This window comes from Notolepis coatsorum, assembly GCF_963971535.1.
Source record: "Notolepis coatsorum genome assembly, chromosome: 1".
Lineage (NCBI taxonomy): Eukaryota > Metazoa > Chordata > Actinopteri > Aulopiformes > Paralepididae > Notolepis > Notolepis coatsorum.
In genome coordinates, this window is record NC_140165.1 from 210,320,905 (window position 1) to 210,337,077 (window position 16,173).

General features: G+C 43.5%; 1 pseudogene across 1 annotated transcript; it reads left to right on the forward strand.

Moving 5' to 3' along the window:
• The first annotated feature begins 13,974 nt into the window (after positions 1-13,974).
• Positions 13,975-14,550, forward strand: LOC311224016 (calcineurin B homologous protein 1-like; annotated as a pseudogene). Its single transcript has one exon. The product of its transcript is annotated as a calcineurin B homologous protein 1-like (transcript).
• Positions 14,551-16,173: the final 1,623 nt, after the last annotated feature.

A 16,173-nucleotide genomic window follows, 5' to 3' on the forward strand; every position in this document is an offset into this window, starting at 1 on the left:
ATATTTGGTGCCACCTCATCTCCTAGTTGTGCTAGCTTCGCCCTACAAAAGTGTGCACAAGACAACAGAGAACAGTACAGCCCTGCAGGAATCGACACAGTGCTGCACAACTTCTACATTGATGACTGCCTCAAGTCAGTTCGTTCAGAAGAGGAGGCTGTGTCCCTGTGCAATGAATTAAGGGCTATCCTTGCCTCAGGAGGATTCCGGATTACTAAGTGGGTGAGCAACAGCCGAGCCGTGCTGTCCGCTATCCCTGCTGAGGAAAGAGCCGAACCGCTGAGGGAGTTAGATCTGGATCTGGACATGCTGTTGGTCGAGCAAGCTTTGGGAGTCCGGTGGTGTACTGAGAGCGACAACTTCAAGTTCAAGATTGTCCGACTTCCGGTTTAGCATCAGCATGTAGTGGTCGCATTGGTCACAGCTCCTCTCCCGTTATTTTGATTGTTGCTTCAAAAAACACTTTTTACAACACCAATGTGTTTAAACCTCGACGTATATATCAACTGAGATCTTCAACTAACTATATCGACAGAAAGAATCAAGATGCCAGCAAAGAAAGATACACGCGCAGCCAAACTAACTGCAGAGGATCCGCCTGTGGATACGAGCTCCGTGCGGGAAATGGCAGGAGAGATCGAGAAAAAAAGCTGATATTGCCACCTCTTCCATTGTCCCCGCCACCTCATCCGATATAGAGTCTCTTGCTAAGCTAATAAAGATCTTAACCGATAAGGTTGATAAGGTTGGCGCTAAGGTTGAGAAGGTTGACGCTAAGGTTGATAAGGTTAAGGTTGACGCTATCCAAAATCGAAGATTTAAAAGCAGTGGCTGCAGAACAAACCGAACACACTACTGTAGTTGAAGCCACCTTGGGTGAACACACACTGAGATTCATTAGGGGCGATGGGGCTTTACATGACGGCATCGTGGAACTAACAGAGAAGATAGAAGAGGTCAACGGGAAGCTAACGGATACGATATATGACAACAACGAGAAGCTAACAGCTAAGATATTCAAAATCGAACGTCATTCCCGTAGATTTAATATCCGTATAGTGGGACTGGATGAATCAGTTGACTGCACAAATGATTAGTTCGCGACAGTGTTAGCTCAAATTCTAGGACCAGATATCCTCTCTACACCACCTATAGTGGATCAGCGCTACAGAATTGGCATCCGAGACGACAACAACAATAAATCGAGGGTGATTATTGCTAGCCTACGTCAAACTGGAATAAGAGATACGATTATCTGGCGGCACGAAAGAAGAGGGGAACTCTGCAACACAGCGGGAAACTAGTGTATTTCTACGAGGATTTTTGCCGCGAGGTTGTATCCCTACGAGCCCGTTACAAGTCAGTGATGTCTCAGCTTTTTGAAAAAAAATTCCAACCTACACTACGCTACCCAGCGAATCTTTCCATCATGGATAAAAATGGAAAAAGGGTCCGGCTCTACTCGACTGAAGACGCCGAGGATTACATGATGGACCCACAACGCGGAGGAGGCTAAGTCTTATTCATCTTTTTTTAATCTTTATTATATATTTTATTTATTTTATTTATAACTTAGACACCAAAAATGGCATCAAACAAGCTTTGATAACATTGATGTAGAAATAGGTTAATGTGGGACGCTAGATACTATATTTTTGTAAAGGTTCGCTGTTTGGGCCCGCTAGATTTATGGGTTTTGTGCAAGTCATGATTTTTTGTTGACATTTTGGAATACTCTGGACTTTTTCAACGCTCTGTGTCATATTGGAATATACTGGAATAATATCACTCTATGGCATGCAGAATTCCCTGGAACATAAACAACAATTTGTGACCATACACAAGAATCATATCCGGAAGAAAACAGCCTTCACAGCGGAATACTGCCCACCCCTGTTTGGGGGACGAACTGCATACACATATTTAAAACCTTCCTTTTCATCTAGGTGTTTAAGCTTGGCAAAGTTATTTTAAGATTTAAGCAGATGTTCTCCACTTTTTGAGATTTCTATAATTTAGTTCTATACATCTTTTTTATTCTTCGGTGTGTTTTAACCTATACATGTTAGTATAAGGTTTAAGTGAATATACTATGATAATTGAGGCATATTTTTTATTTTTATTTTATTATTTTAACGGGAGAGTGGCTAGGCCACGGGTGACATTCTATTAAGGTAGAATTAAGAGTTTTAGATCCTATGGCAATTTGCATAGGAAAGTTAAGGATAAATGGCTCATTCTGGGCTGACTGGTCGTGTAAGGGAGGGAGGGAGGGGGGAATAGGGGATTAACAGGGGAAAGACATATTCATAATCCAACATATGTGTAAAGAAACAACATATTCCGATTGGAAGGACTCCCATCTCCTCCTTCCTGCTCGCGTCTCACACAGGGCTGAGCTGTGCCGAGGTGCCGCCCCCCTCGCACGGCTTTGCTCTCACTCGAGTGAGGAGGAGCGGAAGACCGCTGGTTCTCCAACATACAGCGGTGTGCTCTTCAGAATGTACCGGGAGAAACGTTTACTGTACCCCGCAGACATAATAAGCATATAAGCAGTGCTTACTAATGTTATTAGTTACGCTATTTCAGACCGAATTAGTCATTCATTTGTCTAGCACAGTCTCTAACAGTGTAACAGTAAGAAGCATTTTGGATAAAAGTATTCTGTACTTCTGTATGACAACAATGTATGTCTTTCAAATGTTAAATGATAAATGATTAAATGATACACAGCGAAATCTACGCTCTCTCATCCTGCTTTCGCCAACGGCAGCACGCTTGCCGCTGCGGCTGCCGCGGGGGCGTGCCACGCGCGTCACGTGGCCGTCGCGGCCAATCAGGCCAACCCCGGAAATCAAATACGTTGCGGAAGTGGTACACGCATTTGGGATCCTGTGATGAATAAATCTAATCCCACCATTTTCAATGATCAGAAACATGCATCTAATGCACTAAAGGATTGGGCCAAGAATACAGGTGTAAATGACCTATGGCGATTACTCAACCAAGCGGCCCGAGAGTACTCTTTTCGCTCTGCAAGACACAAGACATTTTCCAGAATAGATTATGTTTTTGCATCCCCAAGACTATTTGATAACTATGACGTGGAAATCACAGCTATTTACTCCTGAAAGGTTCATTTGGTAGACTGTCATCCCCCCAAGATGGCGATTTAACTCGACACTGCTGAAAAACAATGAATACATTATACAATTCAAAGTTGAACTTATTAAATTCCTGCGGAGTAATGCGGATTCGGTACAGGACCCCAGAATGTTATGGATGTCGGTAAAGGGTTTTATCAAGGATTACACAACAGGCTTTGCCTCCAACCTACGCAAGAATCGTTGTTTAAAATTGGTAGAGCTGGAAACGCTTTACTCGTCGTTATTCTCCTCTTTACAATACAACTACTCGGTTCGATTGGAGTCTCAAATTAATGTGTTAAAAAAAGAGATTAACTCCATTTTAAGACAACAATCTGAATTTCAAATACGTAGCACAAGACAACATTATTACTTTCATGGTTCTAAACCAAGTCACCTACTAGCTATGAAGATACGATCCAATGCAAAATTTGCAGATATCCCTACTATTATGGACCAACAAGGACTTGTTACAGACCCCAAAAAATTTACAAGACTTTCAGAGAGTTTTACTCCAACTTGTACAAATCAGAAATGGTTTTCGATCAAAATAAATTGGATACATTTCTTAATCAAATTAACCTACCTAAACTCTCAGTGGAAGACGCTAAACAGTTAGATACACCTATTACATTAGAGGAACTTAGGGAGGCTTTATCTGAAATGCAAATTGGTAAGGCTCCTGGTTGGGATGGTATCCCACCAGAACTGTACCTCTCATGTTGGGATGTAATTGGACCCCTATTACTTGATATGATTTTATACTCAATCAAAGAGGGGAACTTCCCCAGGGACGTCAATATGGCACTCATATCTGTCCTCCTTAAAAAGGACAAAGAACCCACCGAATGTGGTAGTTATAGACCCTTAAGTCTCCTCGGAACCGATCTCAAGCTGTATGCTAAGGTACTAGCCATCAGACTTCAAAAGCATATGATATCTTTAGTTCATCCTGATCAGACTGGCTTCATAAAGGCCGCCTGATCACGGATAATATAAGATGGTTACTACATGTATTAGACGCCAGCAAGGATGCCATTCCACCTACAGCTGTATTATCCTTGGATGCGATGAAAGCTTTTGATAGGTTGGAATGGTCTTATTTATGGGCAGTACTCGGAAGGATGGGGTTAGGAAACGGAATCATTAATATGATAAAAGTATTATACAAAGACCCATCGGCCATGATTATAACAGGTAAATTCACCTCCTCACTCTTTCCTATGTCGCGCTCGTCCAGACAGGGTTGCCCTCTTAGTCCCGGACTATTTGCTCTATCCTTAGCACAGTATATAAGACAATCCCAATCCATAGAGCCAATCTCAATTAAGGGCACACAGCATCATATTAGTTTATATGTGGACGATGTAATATTGTTCATGCAAAACCCTACCACCTCACTGCCTCATATTCTCAAGCTGATTGATGATTTTGGCAATCTATCGGGATTTAGGATAAACTGGCCAAAGTCGGCCTTCCTCCCACTTAATGTCTCTGCGAAGACTACAATCCTTCCAGGAAGTATACCAATTGTAACTGAGGGGTTACAAAACCCTGACTGTATTAAAGATTGTGATATATTAAACCACTGCTAGTTATGTACTTTAATTACTGGCCAAACAGTACATCAAATATTGATGGTGAACACTCACAAGAACACGGCATTGACACAGAAATTCTATTGGAGGGTAATTTATTATTATTAGGCAACGTTAGGTTACAGATTGAGAATTAGGGTCGCGCTTGTATGGCGAAGAATATACGTAAAGTCAGTCAAGAGCATAAGTCACTAAGGATAGTAGGAATACTATGATGGGTCTAAGCTGACGCCACCTGTTGTATAGTAGCAATTATATAGGGCAACAACGGTACCAACTGGAGACAATGGGTAGAGGAATGTTCGGGTACTCCGTCTGAGTCAACGAGGAATAAAGAGGCTCCAGGTACAGGAGTCGGTGCTTGTACTCCCTTGATCAGCAGACAAAAGCAATAGTTGTAATCCAAGATGCTCGACAGCATTGACGACAGCTAGCCAGCCCCTTCCACGAGGCAGGCCCGAGTGGTAATCCTCACGAGGTTAAATCCCAAACGACAGTGGAAATCAACGGTGCTCTTCTCCGGTAGTCACGGTCCCAAAGCAATATAATCCAACCAGGAATGGTTCTGCAATCGCCGGTGCCGATTCTCCTGTGTACATGTCCAACGGTTCTCGCCTAGGACTCCTCGGGTGTGGGCACGTATTTAGGCCACACAGCCTGGATAAGTGCACTAGCTAAAGACACGACGAACCGATGGGTAATGCTACACACGGAAGAACTGTGGCCGCACGATATACAATACATGATCGACTATTACTTCACATTAGATTAAGTCGAACTCAACGTTACTGCATTAAACTCTGACACTTTAACATTCTATTCGCACGCGGTTCTCAATGCTCTATTTAGATGCAAGGTTGCTCACTTCACTGCACGTTGACTCGTGGTGAAGGTGGGGTAAGGTTTAGGTAAGGTACTGAATGAACTACTGCTGTTTACACCTGTGCCGTATTTATATTTAAGTTAATATCTAGTCCCAACCTCAGTTCTTGTCTCGTATTATTACGCAGACTCTGGGCATGTTCTGACATGCCCGGAGTTGTCTTTGAACTTGCTGTTGGGGGCTTGTGCGTTGGCGCCTGGGGCGCTGTCCAATAGGAGAACGAATATTACTCTGGTCTGTACGCAGGTAAAGGGATATTCTGTGTATATATATAAATAATATACAAGGTATATCAAACGATACATATATATATATTCAGTTTAATCTGGCCCTTCACAACACCAATGGTAGAACACTTTAGATGTCTTGGAGTTGAAATATTCCCTACTATATGCCAAACGGTGAAGTATAATTATTAGAGGTGGGCATAGATTAATTTTTTTAATCTAGATTAATCTATCTGCAATCCTGGATTTAATCTAGATGAATCTAGATTAAAATGGCTCAAAAAAAAAAAAAAAAAACTGCCGAAGGCATTCAAAATATGTGTGTTCTACCCAAATAATGACCAGAAGTAAGTCCTTACTTTTTCTTTCCTCCTTATGTTTTTCAGGCCAGGTGGCCCATTACACCATGAGCCCATCTCCCGTTTCCAAAATGCATTACAGACTGTTTGAAAAAGCTGTTTTGCTATGATAATTGGTAATGAAATATCAAAATAATGTTCAATAAGATGTACTTGTGTTTAATAAGTTGTTTTATTCAGAAGTTAACACAAATAAATAATATTACCAGTACAGTACAGTATCTAGCACTCTCAGGAGCAAAACAGAAAGAATCATTTCAAACTTGAACTATGTGACATGGCTTGAATCAACTGCTCCAGTGGAGTTGCTCAGTGGCCAATGGTGTCAACTGTGGTTGTACTGGGCAGCTCCCAGGTGTGAATGGAACTGTGTGAATGTGAAGCAGGGCGTTCCTGAAAAAGAGCATCTGTGCTCAGCGAACCTACCCTGGGTAAATAAAGGTAAAAAAAAGAAAATGTAATATTTTTTTTTCTTTTTTAGATTAATGCGTTAATTATATTATCGCGCGATACTAGTATAGCGTTAACGCAGCACGTTAACACCGTTAACGGCCCAGCTCTAATAATTATACAAGACTCCAAGATAGGATCACAAATTACTTTGACAGGTGGTCAAAACTTAAAAACTCAGTACAGGCCCGAGTATCAATAGTTAAGATGGATGTTTTACCTAGAATCAACTTCTTTAGTTCAATGTTACCGTTAGCCCCCCCCCCCCCCCCCCCCCCTGCTGGTTACTGGAAAAATTCCACTCCACCGCATATACATTGATTTGGAACAACAAACCTCCACGAATAAAAAGATCCACCGCACAGAGAAACAAAGCCGACGGATGTTTAGCATTTCCAGACTTCTACCACTATTTTAAAGCGTTTTCTTTAAGACCACTGATCACCTGGTTTGATTCTCAAGCATCTGTATCCTGGAGAATATTAGAAGAAAACATAGTGGCACCACATAGACTGCAGAATATAGTATACACCAAATTATCAATTAAGCAATGCGACTTGAAATTTGGTCCTCTTATTACACATGTGATTCGGATATGGCGTGACACACAGAAAAAAATTACTAACCAACATAAATGGCATAGCCATTCTCCCCTATTCAATAACAATGCACTCCTTATTGCACAACGACCTATCAGATATCCCAAATGGGAAAAGCAGGGCATACATACATTGGGAGATATCTTCAACGAACGGGGTTTCTGTAGCTATCATGAAATTCATAACAAATGTAACCTCACCAGCTCCATTTATTATTTCTATATACAGTTATTAGCAACTTTGAAGGCTCATGGAGTCCCATTAAAGATACCACTTGAGCACCACAGATATCACAAATTATTCTATGAAAGGGAGACATCGAGAGGCTTCATATCAGACTTTTATCATCACTTACTTACGTCTTCGTATGGAATCCTCCCCCTAGACTCAGTCTGGAGGAGGGATATACCAGACTTGGAAGTAGATTTTGATTGGCAAGAAGTCTGGGCAAACGTTCGACTAGCGTCACACAACCCGGATCATAAACAGATTAATCTTAATTATATTCATAGGACTTACCTGACTCCTATAAGATTGAACCGAATGGGGCTTAAACAAGACTCTCTATGCTCCTTGTGTCTAAGGGGTGATATCGGTACATTTATACATATGTACTGGGAATGCCCCCCTGTTAAGATATTCTGGGAAGAAGTAACCACGCAATTATCAGAATTTTTATTTCTGACCATACCTGTACTGCCTTCTGTATTGTTGTTGAATGATGTTTCTCAGTTAGCAACCTCTATACAGCTAAAGAGACTAATTTTGTCCGGTCTTAGGATCTAGGATGGGATGACGACATCCCGAGCACCTCGCTCTACAATGGTCCAGCTGGATGGAGGACCTTCGTCTGTTGGAGGATTTCGGAGTGCCTTGGAGTTTCAAGCCCAAGGGCTTCGACGAGGCAACATTCAACCAGCTGCATCACTTCGCAGATGCTAGCCAAGAAGGCTACGGAACGGTGAGCTATCTGCTACAGAAGAGTGATGACAACAAGCTTCATGTTGCCTTCGTCATGGCGAAAGCGAGAGTGGCCCCGCTCAAGCCCCTCACTATCCCGCTCATGGAGCTAGCAGCCGTTACCATGGCAGCGCGCATGGACAGGACCTTGAGATCCGAGCTGGATCTCCACCTAAACAAATCTGTGTTCTGGTCCGACAGCACCACTGTGCTCAAATACATCGGAAACAGAACCAGTAGGTTTCGCACCTTTGTAGCGAAGCGAGTGGAGACCATCTTGAAGCTGTCAGAAGTAGGACAGTGGCGGTATGTAAATACTGCAACAAATCCTGCTGACCACGCATCGAGAGGACTCAATGTGGAATCATTTCTGTGCAATGAGACTTGGATACAGGGGCCGGAATTCCTCACCAAGCCCGAAGAGGAAAGGCCTCAGAACCCAGAACACCATGGGGACCTAACCACGGAGGACCCAGAGGTAAAGAACGCAGTGGTGAGCGCTACTGCAGCCGAAGAGCAGTTCGACACAGTTCAGCAGTTCCTGGAATATTACTCCAGTTGGAACCGTCTCAAGAAGGCAGCCGGTTGGATGCTGAAGCTTAGAAGCACTCTGCTGATGCTGTGTCGCAAGAGGAAGGAGACGAATGCTTCGCTCACACAGTCTGAGGTACAGACACAGATGGAGATCTTCAAGGCAAGCCTGGAGAAGACCAACCTCACTGTGGAGAATATAAAGGAAGCAGAGCTCGAGATCATTCGTTACAGTCAGCGATAGAAATACTCACTGCGCTTCGGAAAGGTGACTACGTCAAGATGAGCAGTCATATCGCTAAGCTCAAGCCAGTACTGCAAGATGGAATCCTCAGAGTAGGTGGAAGACTTGACAAATCGGTGATGCCTGAAGAGGCTAAACACCCAGCCACGGATCTTATACTCCGAGACATCCACCAGAATGTGGGTCACAGCGGTCGTAACCACGTATTGTCCAAGCTGCGACTCAAGTTTTGGATCCCTGGAGCTCACGCAGCCAATACGAAAAGTCCTCTCCAAGTGTGTAACCTGTCGACGCACACACAGTGCTGCTGGACAACAACAGATGGCGGATTTACCCCACGACAGAGTTCTTCCAGATGATCCCCCTTTCACCAACACTGGGGTAGACTACTTCGGTCCGTTCGAAGTCAAACGCGGCAGAAGCGTCGTGAAGAGGTGGGGTTGCATCTTCACCTGTCTGGCTATCCGTGCTGTCCACATTGAGGTGGCATCGTCGTTGGACACCGACTCATTCATTGACGCTCTCCGTCGCTTCCTCGCGAGAAGAGGCCAGGTGAAAATCCTACGTTCAGACAACGGGACTAACTTCGTTGGAGCGGAGCGTGAGCTAAGAAGAGCTATGGAACAATGGAATAGCTCCAAGATCGAGAACAGTCTACGACAGAGGGGAATCCAATGGATTTTCAACCCCCCTACCGGTTCTCACCATGGCAGAGTCTGGGAGCGGATGATCAGGTCGGTCAGGAAGATTCTCAGCATCACCTTAAAGCTCCAGACTCTGGATGAAGAAGGCCTACACACCGTCTTGTGTGAGGCAGAAGCCATCATTAACAGTCGACCGATAACCAAGGCTTCTAGTGATCCGGACAACCTGGAAGCGCTTACCCCCAACCACCTCTTGCTCCTCTAGTCAAAGCCTTCCCTGCCTCCAGGCCTCTTCGTGAAAGAAGAGCTCTACTCCCGCAGGAGATGGAAACAAGTCCAGTATATGGCAGACATATTCTGGAAACGATGGACACAGGAATATCTACCTCAGCTCCAAGAGAGACAGAAGCGGACACTTGTGTCACGCAACTTCGCTGAGGTCCTGATCATCGACGACTCTGCATCCCGCAACTCCTGGGTCCTGGCCAGGGTCATCGAGGCGGTTCCTGACCAGCACGGGCTCGTGCACCAGGTCCGTGTCAAGATGAAGACGACCACTTTAGATAGACCTATCACCAGGGGCGGGGCTAGGGGGTGGCTACTTGGGCTCAAGCCCCGAATGTTTTCTGAAAAGCCCCGAATCTATTTTCAAAAAGAAAAAAAGAAAAGAATTATAAATTTTCATCATTGTTACATGAAAATATGTTTGCACCAGATTTAGCAGAAGCTAATTTCCATCTGTGGTCTATCCAGCTGCTAACTGTATTTGAGTGAGTTAAGTCTTGGTGTTATGGTAGACTCAGACCTAAGCTTTAAATCACAATCAACAAGTTGACAAAAACGTAATTCTTCCACCTTAGAAACATAGCTAAAGTACGGCCATTTATAAATCAAAAGGACGCTGAAAACCAGATCCATGCCTTTATCTCAAGCCAACTCGACTACTGTAATGCACTCCTTACCGGCCTCCCGAAAAAATACAATGATAACTATTTTATTGCAATGCACTATTGCATTATTTTATTCTATTTTACTAACTATTTTATTGCACTATTTTACTTTGTATCAGTGATAATCAAACCGTAAACAAAGATGCATATTAACACTTTCAAGGTGGTGGTATAAGTAACAAATTGTGGTGTCGAAGTAAAAAAAAATCGTGCCCGCTATCGCGGCCACCTATCTGGGCTAAGCCCCGGATCTCCTACAATCCTAAATCCGCCCCTGCCTATCACTAAGTTTTGTCTTCTCCAATAGGCTGCATGAGGCGGTGGTAAAGACCGTCCTCCTACGGTGTGCCATGTACTAGTGACCTCTGGCACCAGGTATTGGTTATCCAGCAGCAGAGACACTTATCAGTTAAAATAGTGTTAGCTCCTTGTTTTTTAGTTGTTAGTAATTGTATCTAGATTAGAAGTACAATTAGGGGCCGGTATAGAGGAGCCAAAGCTATATATTTAGGTTATTGTAGTATAAATGTTTATATGTTTATTTTTATAACCTTACATTGAAACGGCATTAGGAATATTGATTGGATTTAGATAAAGTCATTGAACCGTCTTATTTGTCATATTAGAACATTCTAGAACATTTGTGATGTCACAGTATGATGTCATAACCAAACATTCTAGAACATTTGTGTATCTATATATATTCAACAATTCTCTCAGGGATGAGATGGAGGGTTCCCCCTCTTGGGGGGGCCCTCCAAGAGAGGAGATGATGTTTGTATTGTGATTGTATGACAAGAGGAGCAGAGAAGAAGGAGACAGAGACGATAGAAATGTGTTTTGAAGATGAGAAGAAGAAGAAGAAGAGTGTAAACTTTCTCAAGTGTGGGCGAAGCAAGAATTGTGGAGGGCAGTAATACGCCACGATGCGTCTACACTGCCGGAAATTCAAATAAGAAGAAGAAGAAGAAGAGTTCAGTGGATTGTGGATTGTGGATTCTCTCAAGAACAAGGTGATGAGATGGAGGGTTCCCCCTCTTGGGGGGCCCTCCAAGAGAGGAGAAGATGTTTGTATTGTGATTGTATGACAAGAGGAGCAGAGAAGAAGGAGACAGACAAGAGGAGCAGAGAAGAAGGAGACAGAGACGATAGTAATGTGTTTTGAAGATGAGAAGAAGAAGAAGAAGAAGAAGAAGAAGAAGAAGAAGAAGAAGAGTGTAAACTTTCTCAAGTGTGGGCGAAGCATAAGAACTGCGGAGGGCAGTAATACGCCATGTTGAGAGCGTGATTGTGATTGGAGAGGTGGAGGTGGATCAAGATCGGGACTCGGTTTTCTCGGGCTCTGAAGTGGATGTGGACATGGGGTGGGGGACATTTGGTGGCTTGCCGGGTGTGGCTTTTGCTTGCAGTTGATTGCTTTGGAGTGGTGTTCAGCTGGAAAGGGGTGGAGATGGATGGGTGTCGGGGTGTCTGTGGAATGTGAAAGGGCGTGTGGTGGATGTTGGGTGGAGGCTGTTCACGGCACAGTTGTCGCCGGAGGGCATGTGGCCGAACGTGGGGGGCGGTGGGAGGTGGCGGGGGGGGCCCCTGATCTTCCCACCGGGGCTCTCTGTCGCTTCTTGTTGTTTCTCATGCCTGGTGGCGGGTGTGCTCTGGGTGTTTTTTGTTCGGCGTTTGATGTGCATTTGTTTGCATTTAATAGATGTTTTGTTGTTCATTGGTTTTTGCTTTGTTCTGGTTGGGTGCTGTTTTGGAGCGGTCGGCTGTGGCTGGAAGCCGCACTTGTGGGCTGTCGGGTGTTTTTTGTTCCGTGTTTGGGTCTGCTTCGGAGCCTGAGGGGGTGATTTTTTTTGGTGGGTGTTGACAATATTGTATGACAAGAGCAGAGAAGAAGGAGACAGACAAGAGGAGCAGAGAAGAAGGAGACAGAGATGATAGTAATGTGTTTTGAAGATGAGAAGAAGAATAAGAGTGTAAACAATCAGAAGAGTGTAAACAATCAGTACACTGCCGGAAATTCAAAAGAAGAAGAAGAAGAAAGTAGAAGTATAATGTGTTTTGAAGATGAGAAGAAGAAGAGTGTAAACAATCAAAAGTTGATTTACCAGAGACCATACTATGGAAACCATACTACTAGCGTAGTATAAGAACTGAGGAGGGCAGTAATACGCCATGGTGCATCTACACTGCGGGAAATTCAAAAGAAGAAAGAAGAAGAAGAAGAAGAAGAAGAAGAAGAAGAAGAAGAAGAAGAAGAAGAAGAAGATATAATTTAGGACCTGCTCAGAGGTCATCAATCGGCACACATGCGATGCATGCATGCAATTCGTATCTGCGATTAACCCATCCCGTTGTCCTTCCCCCCAAGGGCAGCCGGGAGCAGACAGGCGTCAACGTGAGCCACGCCAGGGGACCAATCCAAGTGCTCCTGTCCGTCTTCGTCAAGGACGCCACAGCGTTAGCGATTTTTTGTTGTGCATGATTTTCCATTGGGTTTATCTTATCGGGGGGAAACCCTTGCGAGCACGGGGAGAACATGCAAACTCCACACAGAAAGGCCTGGGAGATACCCCACCTGGGTACCTGGCATCATGGAAACCTGGTCCCCAAGCGGGGAATCGAACCCTGGACCTTCTTGCTGTGAGGCGACAGTGTTAACCACTACACCACCGTGCCGCTGTAAGAAGAAGAAGAAGAAGAAGAAGAAGAAGAAGAAGAAGAAGAAGAAGAAGAAGAAGAAGAAGAAGAAGAAGAAGAAGAAGAAGAAGAAGAAGAAGAAGAAGAAGAAGAAGAAGAAGAAGAAGAGCTCAATCAAAAGAACTGTGGAGGGCAGTAATACGCCACGATGCGTCTACACTGCCGGAAATTCTAAAGAAGAAGAAGAAGAAGAGTTCAGTGTGCATCTTGAAACAGTGCTGAGCAGTACTGAACAGATAAGGCCCTCCCATAGTCGAGCAGACTGTACACAGAGCAGACTCCGCGGAGGTCCGCGCGGACTCTTTGAGCTTTGATCTCAGCGGACAGCAGACCCACAGCAGAGTCCAAGTGCGAAGCTCCTATTTTCTGACGCGCGGACGTCCGCGCCGCTGACTTGGTGTCACACAAAACGCTGCTCGGCGTTTTGGTTGACATCGAACTGCATTTAATGTGACGCCGATCTGCATTTTACTCTGACCACTCGCTCCGTTCCAAGAGAGATGTTTGAATGGCTTTTCTAAATGAAGTGTGTAAAATTGCCAGTTTTATTTCGAAATATTGGAAATATTGAAATAAAACTGGTGCTTTTATTTCATGCAATGTGTGTTTCATTTCAGCACCACGCGCTGTCCACCTCAAGCCTATACGGCACATTGCATCTCCCTGCCTATATACCTGTTATTCAAATGCGTAAAACTGCCCGTAAAAAAATAAAGAAGGAGACTGGATTCTCTCACAGTCAGATAACGTGCCTCTACAGTCGCTTCACTAGATTGGATAAAGGTGAAAATGGAACCCTCAGTCGAGAAGATTTCCAGAGAATCCCAGAGTTGGCCATCAATCCTCTGGGAGACAGAATCATCAATGCATTCTTCCCTGAAGGGGAGGACCAGGTGAACTTCAGGAGCTTCATGAGGACCCTGGCTCACTTCAGGCCGATCGAGGCCAATGAGAAGAACAAAGACGCCGCGGCCAGTGAGCCGCTCAACAGCAGGACCAACAAGCTGCTCTATGCCTTCCGCCTGTATGACCTCGACAGAGATGACAAAATCTCCCGTGACGAGCTACTGCAGGTCCTGAGGATGATGGTTGGTGTGAACATCTGACGAGCAGCTCGGCAGCATCGCCGACAGGACCATTCAGGAGGCCGACCAGAACGGAGACAGTTCCATCTACTTTCATGAGTTTATCAAGGTGCTGGAGAAGGTGGACGTGGAGCACAAGATGAGCATCCGGTTCCTGCACTGAGAAGCCGAGCGCTGCTTCACGCGAGACCCGAACCCCATTTCATCAACTCTTGGGGGGGCAGCTGCGGCGGCCCAGCCCATCGCCCCCCCTCCCCCTCTGACCAAGCCGGTAGACGAAATGCATAGAAAACAAACAGTCAGGACTGTTGTAGCTGAAGTTTGATTGATTGATTGATTGATTGAAAACTTTATTAACATATTGCAGAATGGGTACAGTACAGTAGGCCTACAGCTCAATACATACAATTGTTAAGGGGATGCAGACCAGAGAAAAACTTTCGTCTTGTTTACATCAGGGTCCCCCATTTTCAATTCATCATAACATATGACATACATGACATACAGGTAGACAGTACTGCTACATCTATACATTTATGACATACCAGATCTACAAATACAGTACTGTTTTTGATACAAAAAGAGTCTAAAAAAGAGAGTATACCCAGATAGCAAAAAATCGTTGAATCAACATTGTGTTTTTGTCAGGCTGAAGATTGGAATCAACATTGATATCAGACATAGAAAATCGCATTGAAAGTGCATGATCAACATGGAAAGAACATTGGATTTTCAACCAAAATTTAGAAATTTCAATTTTAAAGCCGACAATGAATCAACGTTGATTCAACTATGATATGATCAACATTGAAATAATGTAGCATTGCATCAACATTGATTCAACTATATATATATATAAATATATATATATATATATATATATATATATATTGCATTATACATTGAAATAATGATATTATTGAATGACCATTTCAGCACTTTTTCAACCTTCCTCTGTATGCTTTTAATATGCCTCATTAATAAAGAAAAATAATCACTTTACATCTAAATTATATTATTAGTTGTAGTTCCACCGGGAGCATGCTAAAAGGTGTCTACTAGTGACATTACTGCCATATGCCTGAATGGTAGTGATGTCACTGATAGACAGGCTTGGAGCAACCCCTGCAGAACTTTAAAACACCAAATAGAGTAAAGTGATTATTTTTGGCTTAAATGAGACATATTAAAAACATACAGAGGAAGGTTGAAACATGCTGAAATGGTCCATATGCTTTACTGCAGTGGTTCTCAACCTTTTTATACAAAGACCTCACAGGAAAAATATTTGGGGACTCCAAACTTGATTATAATTATGCCATTCTAGGTGAATATTCGAAAATATGTTGCAAGCTTGTAGATCGGCTATTTCCAATTTTTTTTTCTTCAAGAAACCAAGGTTGAGAACAGCTGCTTTATGACATGCTCTATGAACAAAAAAACAGACAATTTATTGCTTTAACCATTTATTAAAGCCAATTCATTCGCACATACATATTCTCTTTGAAATGCCTGAGTTCAATTTGGATTTAGTATCACCAGGCGTGCATGAGAACAGATAATGAAATCTACTGTAATGTACAGTAGCTTTTTTATTTTATCAGGGTGGCACCATTGAAACAATTTAATGATGCGTGTCCCTTCTCTTTCTATTAGACTTCGATGCCAACTACGCACGTGGCTCCAGATCAGCTGACTTCAGCTGACTCCCCCATACACAATTACCGAATAATAACAGTTATTGAAAATATTCATACAGAACTCTGAACCTTCGCACATACATATTCTCTTTGAAATGCC